Here is a 5,983-nt window from a genome sequence, read left to right as displayed (position 1 = left end):
ACGCTCAAAAGCATTCAAACACATGGAAGCTAAATTGCATGTTAGCAAACAACAAATGTGTTACCAAAGAGATAAAGGAAGAAATAAAAACTTGCTGTAGACCAATGAAAATAAACACAACGCCACCAAATCTATGGGATGCAGTGAAAGGAGTCCTGATAGGGATGTTTTTAGCACTATAAGCCTACTTTCAGAAAAAAAGGGAAAAAAAATTAATTACTATCTTACCATACAACTAAAAGACCTAGAAAGTAAATAAAAGGACAAACCCAGAGCAAGCAGAAAAAAAGAAATAGTAAATACCAGAGCTGAAATAAATGACATAGAGACAAAAAAAAAAAAAAAAAAATCAAACAATGAATCAAGAGCTGGTTCTTTGAAAACATAAACAAGATTGATTACCCCTTAGCCAGACTCACCAAGAAACTAAGAGAGAGGACCCAAATAAACAAAATCAGAAACAAAAACGGGGAAGTAATAATTGACACCCGACAAATACAAAGGATTATGAAAAAATATTATGAACAATTACATGCAAAAAAAATAGACAATCTAGGCAAAATCTTAAATTTCTAGAAGCATACAGTCTCCCAGCAGTGAACCAAGAAGAGACAGAAATCTTGAACAGACCAATAAAAATTAAGGAAATTTAAGATATAATCAAGGTGCTCGCTTCGGCAGCACATCTACTAAAATTGAAATGATACGAAGAAGATTAGCATGGCCCCTGTGCAATGATGACACGCAAATTTATGAAGCGTTCCATATTTTTTTCATGGATTGGAAGAATTAACATCAATATAATGTCCAAAATACCCAAATCAATGCATAGATTCACTGCAATCCCCATCAAGATACCAACATATACTTCACAGAACTAGAACAAATACTTCAAAAGTTTATATGAAACCAAAAAAGACCCTGAATAGCCACAGCAATCTTGAAAAAGAAGAACAAAGTTAAAGGGATCACATTACCAGATTTCAGGTTATACTACAAAGCCACTTAATCAAAACAGCCTGGTACTGGCACAAGAACAGGCAGATAGACCGGTGGAACAGAACAGAGAAACCAGAAATGGACCGAAGGCAATATGCTCAATTAATATTTGACAAAGTGGGCAAGAGCATACAGTAGAGTAAAGACAGTCTCTTTAATAAATGGTGTTGGGAAAATTGGACAGCTACATGCAGAAAATTAAACTAGACCATCAACTTATACCATATACAAGAATAACCTCAAAATAGATAAATGACTTAAATGTGACTCATGAATCCATAAAAATCCTAGAAGCAAATGTAGGCAACAAAATTTCAGACATCATATGCAGCAGAATCTTCACTGATGCATCACCTAAGGCAATAGAAACAAAGGAGAAAATGAACACATGGGACTACATCAAACTCAAAAGGTTCTGCACAGCAAGAGATACAATCATCAAATTGGAAAGGCAACCCACTGTATGGGAGAGCATAATTGCCAATGATATATCAGATAAGGGGTTAATTTTCAATACATATAGAGTGCTCATACAACTCAACAAAAGGAAAACAAAGAACCTGATTTAAAAATGGGCAGAGGGCAAATCATCAAAGAACAAGTGTTGCCGAGGGTGTGGAGAAAAGGGAACTCTAGTACAATGCTGGTGGGAATGCAGACTGGTGCAGCCACTATGGAAAACAATATAGTGTTATCTCAAAAAATTGAACTTCCATTTGACCCAGTGATCCCACTTTTAGGAATATACCCTAAGAAGCCTGAAACACCAATCTGAAAGAATATATGTACCCCCATGTTTGTAGCAGCACTATTTACAATAGCTAAGATCTGGAAACAGCCCAAGTGTCCATCAGTAGACAAATGGATAACAAAGCTGTGGTACATATACACAATGAAGTACTATGCAGCTGTAAGAAAGAAAGATCTCTTATTCTTTGAGATGACATGGAGGGACCTGGAAAGTATTATCCTAAGCAAAACAAGCCAAAGAGAGAAAAACAAGTATCATATGATCTCACTTATTTGTGGAATATAATTAACATAACAGTCTGAGGAATGGGGTAGTCTCAGAGACGTGGAAGTGGGGAACAGACTGACAATCCCCAGAAGAGGGAGTGTTGGGGGAAAGATAAACCACAGAACTTATATGCATGTATGCATGAACAATGGACATGGACAACAAAGCTGGGGACAGGGCGGAAAGGGAGAAGGAGGGTAGAATCAGTGGGGGGAAAAGGAGAAACATATGTAATAAAAATTAATTAATTAACTAATTAATTAAATAAAAAATGGGCAGAGGAACTAAATAGACACCTTTCGAAAGAGGACATACAAATGGTTAAGAGACATATGAAGAAATGCTCAACATCACTAATGATCAGAGAGATGCAAATTAAAATGACAATGGGGTATAACTTCACACCTGTCAGAATGGTCTCCATCAACAAATCATGAAACAACAAATGTTTGTGAGGGTATGGAGAAAAGGGGACTCTAGTACACTGCTGCTGGGAATGCAGACTGGTGCAGCCACTGTGTAGAACAATATGGTGTTACCTCAAAAAATTAAAAATTGAACCTCCATTTGATCCAGTGATCCCACTGCTAGGAATATACCTTAAGCAGCCTGAAACACCAATCAGAAAGAATATATATACCCCCATGTTTATAGCAGGACTTTTTACAATAGCTAAGATCTGGAAACAACCCAAATGTCCATCAGTAGACGAATGGATAAAAAAGCCATGGTACATATACACAGTGGAGTACTATGCAGCTGTAAGAAAGAAAGATCCCTTATCCTTTGAGATGACATGGAGGGACCTGGAAAGTATTATCCTAAGCTAAACAAGCCAAAGAGAGAAAAACAAGTATCATATGATCTCACTTATATGTGGAATATAATGAACATAACAGTCTGCGGAATGGAGTAGTCTCAGAGACGTGGAAGTGGGGTACAAACTGACAATTCTCAGAAGAGGGGTGGTGGGGGAGAGATAAACCACAGAACTTATATTCATGTATGCATGAACAATGGACATGGACAACAAAGCTGGGAACAAGGCGGGGAGTGAGGGGGAGAGGGGAGTCAATGGGGGGGAAGGAAAAACATCTGTAACAAAAATAAATAAATTAATTTTAAAGAAAAGGGTCCAGTTCACTATCATAAAGCAGGTCTTAAGAAGTAAATCTGGAACTAAAAATATATCAATTGATCACTGGCACATCTGGGTACAAAATAAACACTTAAGATTCTCAACGGGATTTAAAACTGCATTTATCCAAAATATAAAAGCATATTATTGGTGCCTCCAAATAATTATTATATTATCCATCAACATCATCACAAATGTTATTAACTAAGAGAGTCCTTTGTGTTTCCTTAAAAGGAAATAGTACTTTTATGGAAAATGACCTATTATAGAATGGAAAATGATTGTTCTTTCTACTGCCTCTTAAATACAATTATCAATGTGGTCCCAGTTTTCTTATGACTTCCACACAGAGGAAAAAGGCAGCTAATGACCGAGTAGTTCTGCTTGCTTTGGGGAAAGAAAGTAAGGACAGAACTGAGACAAAAAGTAACATCTCTGCCAGTGTAGACCTTGCAAATTTCCCTCATACAAGGTCACAATTTGGACCATGTAAGGGTTTTTTAACTACTTTTCCTCCAATCCAACACTCTGACTTTACTGGGTAATATTACTGGAAAATAATCTCTAACCATTAAAAGAGGGTAATAACCTCCTGTCACAGTTACTGAATCACTTAGTATTAAGTTTGGTTGCATACAACAACGAAAATAACAACAATGTCTTAAACCAGATAGAAGCTTATTTCTCTCTCGTGGAGAGAAATCTGGAGATATGCAGTGTAGGACTGTTGTGGCACCTCCACAGCCATCCGGAGCCCAGGATCGATCTTGCTATTTCACCATCCTTAGCTTGTTGCCTCATGTTCCAACATGGAGCTATTCAAGCTCCAACCACATTTTAGCTATGCTTGCTCCTTCCTATAATATCACTTCCTTCATATCTCATGTACCACTTATATCTTGTTGGTCAATATAACAATAAAAAGAATAGCTATATTACTACAATGTTTACTATGTGCTAAGTACTATTCTAAAGACTTTACAAATATAAACTCATTTATTTATCATAGAAACTCAATAGGCAAATATTATTATATCGTTTTACAGATGCAGAAACTGAAGCAGAGAGAAACAAATTAACAGCTAGTAAGAGATGAAGCAGAAATCTTAAACCTATGTAGACTAGTTCCAGAATCAGTGTGCCTAAGCACTGTATTACACTGCCTAAACAAGTGAGGCCTCACCTAGCTCCAAGGAAGACTACAATAGATGTCTTTTTATTGGGTAGCAATTAACTTAGCAAAGTATTGAGGGGTTTTACTAGGGAAGAAAGGGGAAACTGTATTAGAAAGCAAATAGCAGCTTCTGCCACACCTACATCAGGGGTTAAAGATAATGTCTGTGAAAGCACATTCAAATACAGTAAAAAGAAAACAAACAACAACAACAACAACAACAAAACAGTATATGTATAATTCAGGTAGAGCAAGTTGCCCTGTCAGTTCCCAGAGAAGTATTAGATACCTTCTGGGAATTCTGGGACATTTTCTCCTGAATTGGGCTAGGAAAATGCTATCCAACAAACACCATGTTTAGTCTCTTCAACATGAGAATGTGAAAGTGAAGTGGTGTTTGGTAGCGGTCCCTTTAAGAAGAAGGTAAACCTTTCCAAACAAACCTTTGTCTTGGCCTTGGCCCAGTATATGAGTTGGTTAGAACATTGTCCCAAGATGGCAAGGTTGTGGGTTCAATCCCTAATCAGGGCACATGAGAAAAATCAACCAATAAATACATAAATAAGTGGAACAATAAATTGACATTCCTCTCTCTCTCTCCCACTCTCTCTCTTTCTAAAAATCAATTAAAAATAAATAAATAAATAAATAAATAAATAAATAAATAAATAAATAAATAAATAAAACTTTCTCTCATAGCCAGACTGTTCCCTAGAGTAGTTAAAGCCTATAGGCCTCAGACATGAAGCTGGCAGACACAAACTGCATGACAGCAGCTTGAATTTAGACACTGTATCAGTAAGGGTTCTTCAAAGACACAGACCCAACATATACAAAGGGATTTATCTTAAGGAATTGGCTCACATGACTATGGAGGCTGGCAAGTCTAAAATCTATAGGGCAGGTCAGCAGGCTGAAAACTCAGGCAGAATTTTTATGTAAAAGTATTTAGGCAGAATTTCTTCCTCTCTGAGAAACCTCATTTTGCTCTAAGGCTTTCAACTGATTGAATGAGGCTCACCCAAATCATAGAAAGTCATCTTCTTTATTTATAGTCAACTGATTGTTGTTTATCACATCCACAAAAGACTTCTACAGCAATATTTAGACTAGTGTTTGGCCAAACAGCTGGACACTATAGCCTAACCAAACTGACATATAAAATTAACTAACACAGATACCAATGTCATGTGTTTTGAAATGAAAGTGTACTTCAGACTTTAGCTATCTGTCTTTTAAAAGGACTAGGGAATTAATTTTGCATAGGGTGCCCAGCCACTAAAACACCTGGTTACCTCTCCATATGATCAGGTATCAAGGTTACTGTTGTTGGGGTACTCCAAGACCATAAATAAGACCATACTGGTAGCTGGGGATATTTGGCAGGAGCTAAAGTTTCTCTAGGACCATCTAAGGCAACAGACCACAAACAAAACTGGTACTGTTACTGCCAAATCTTCTAGGACCTACTGACAAGAAATGCTGTCCATGTTATGAGCAAATAAGAATGATCCAACTCCTTCTCCTCTATCAAACTGCCCTAAACCCTACCTGGAGTGGTGAGATACCAGAACCCTAACACCCATCTTTACCTAGGAAGCCCACCTTGCTTCTCTACCAGGTCTCCTGAAAACCAAAAATGCCCTTAATGCTT

At 37.1% G+C, this 5,983-nt stretch overlaps 1 non-coding gene across 1 annotated transcript; it reads left to right on the top strand.

Annotated features, from left to right (window-relative positions):
* The first annotated feature begins 665 nt into the window (after nt 1-665).
* LOC118636740 lies at nt 666-772 on the top strand. Its single transcript, XR_004960726.1, has one exon. It is a non-coding gene; the product is annotated as a U6 spliceosomal RNA (small nuclear RNA).
* Nucleotides 773-5,983: the final 5,211 nt, after the last annotated feature.

The sequence above is a fragment of the Molossus molossus genome, unplaced genomic scaffold (genome assembly GCF_014108415.1).
Source record: "Molossus molossus isolate mMolMol1 unplaced genomic scaffold, mMolMol1.p scaffold_m16_p_2, whole genome shotgun sequence".
NCBI classification, from domain to species: Eukaryota; Metazoa; Chordata; class Mammalia; order Chiroptera; family Molossidae; genus Molossus; species Molossus molossus.
Note: the sequence above shows the minus strand (reverse complement) of the source record. Positions and strands in the feature narration are given on the sequence as shown.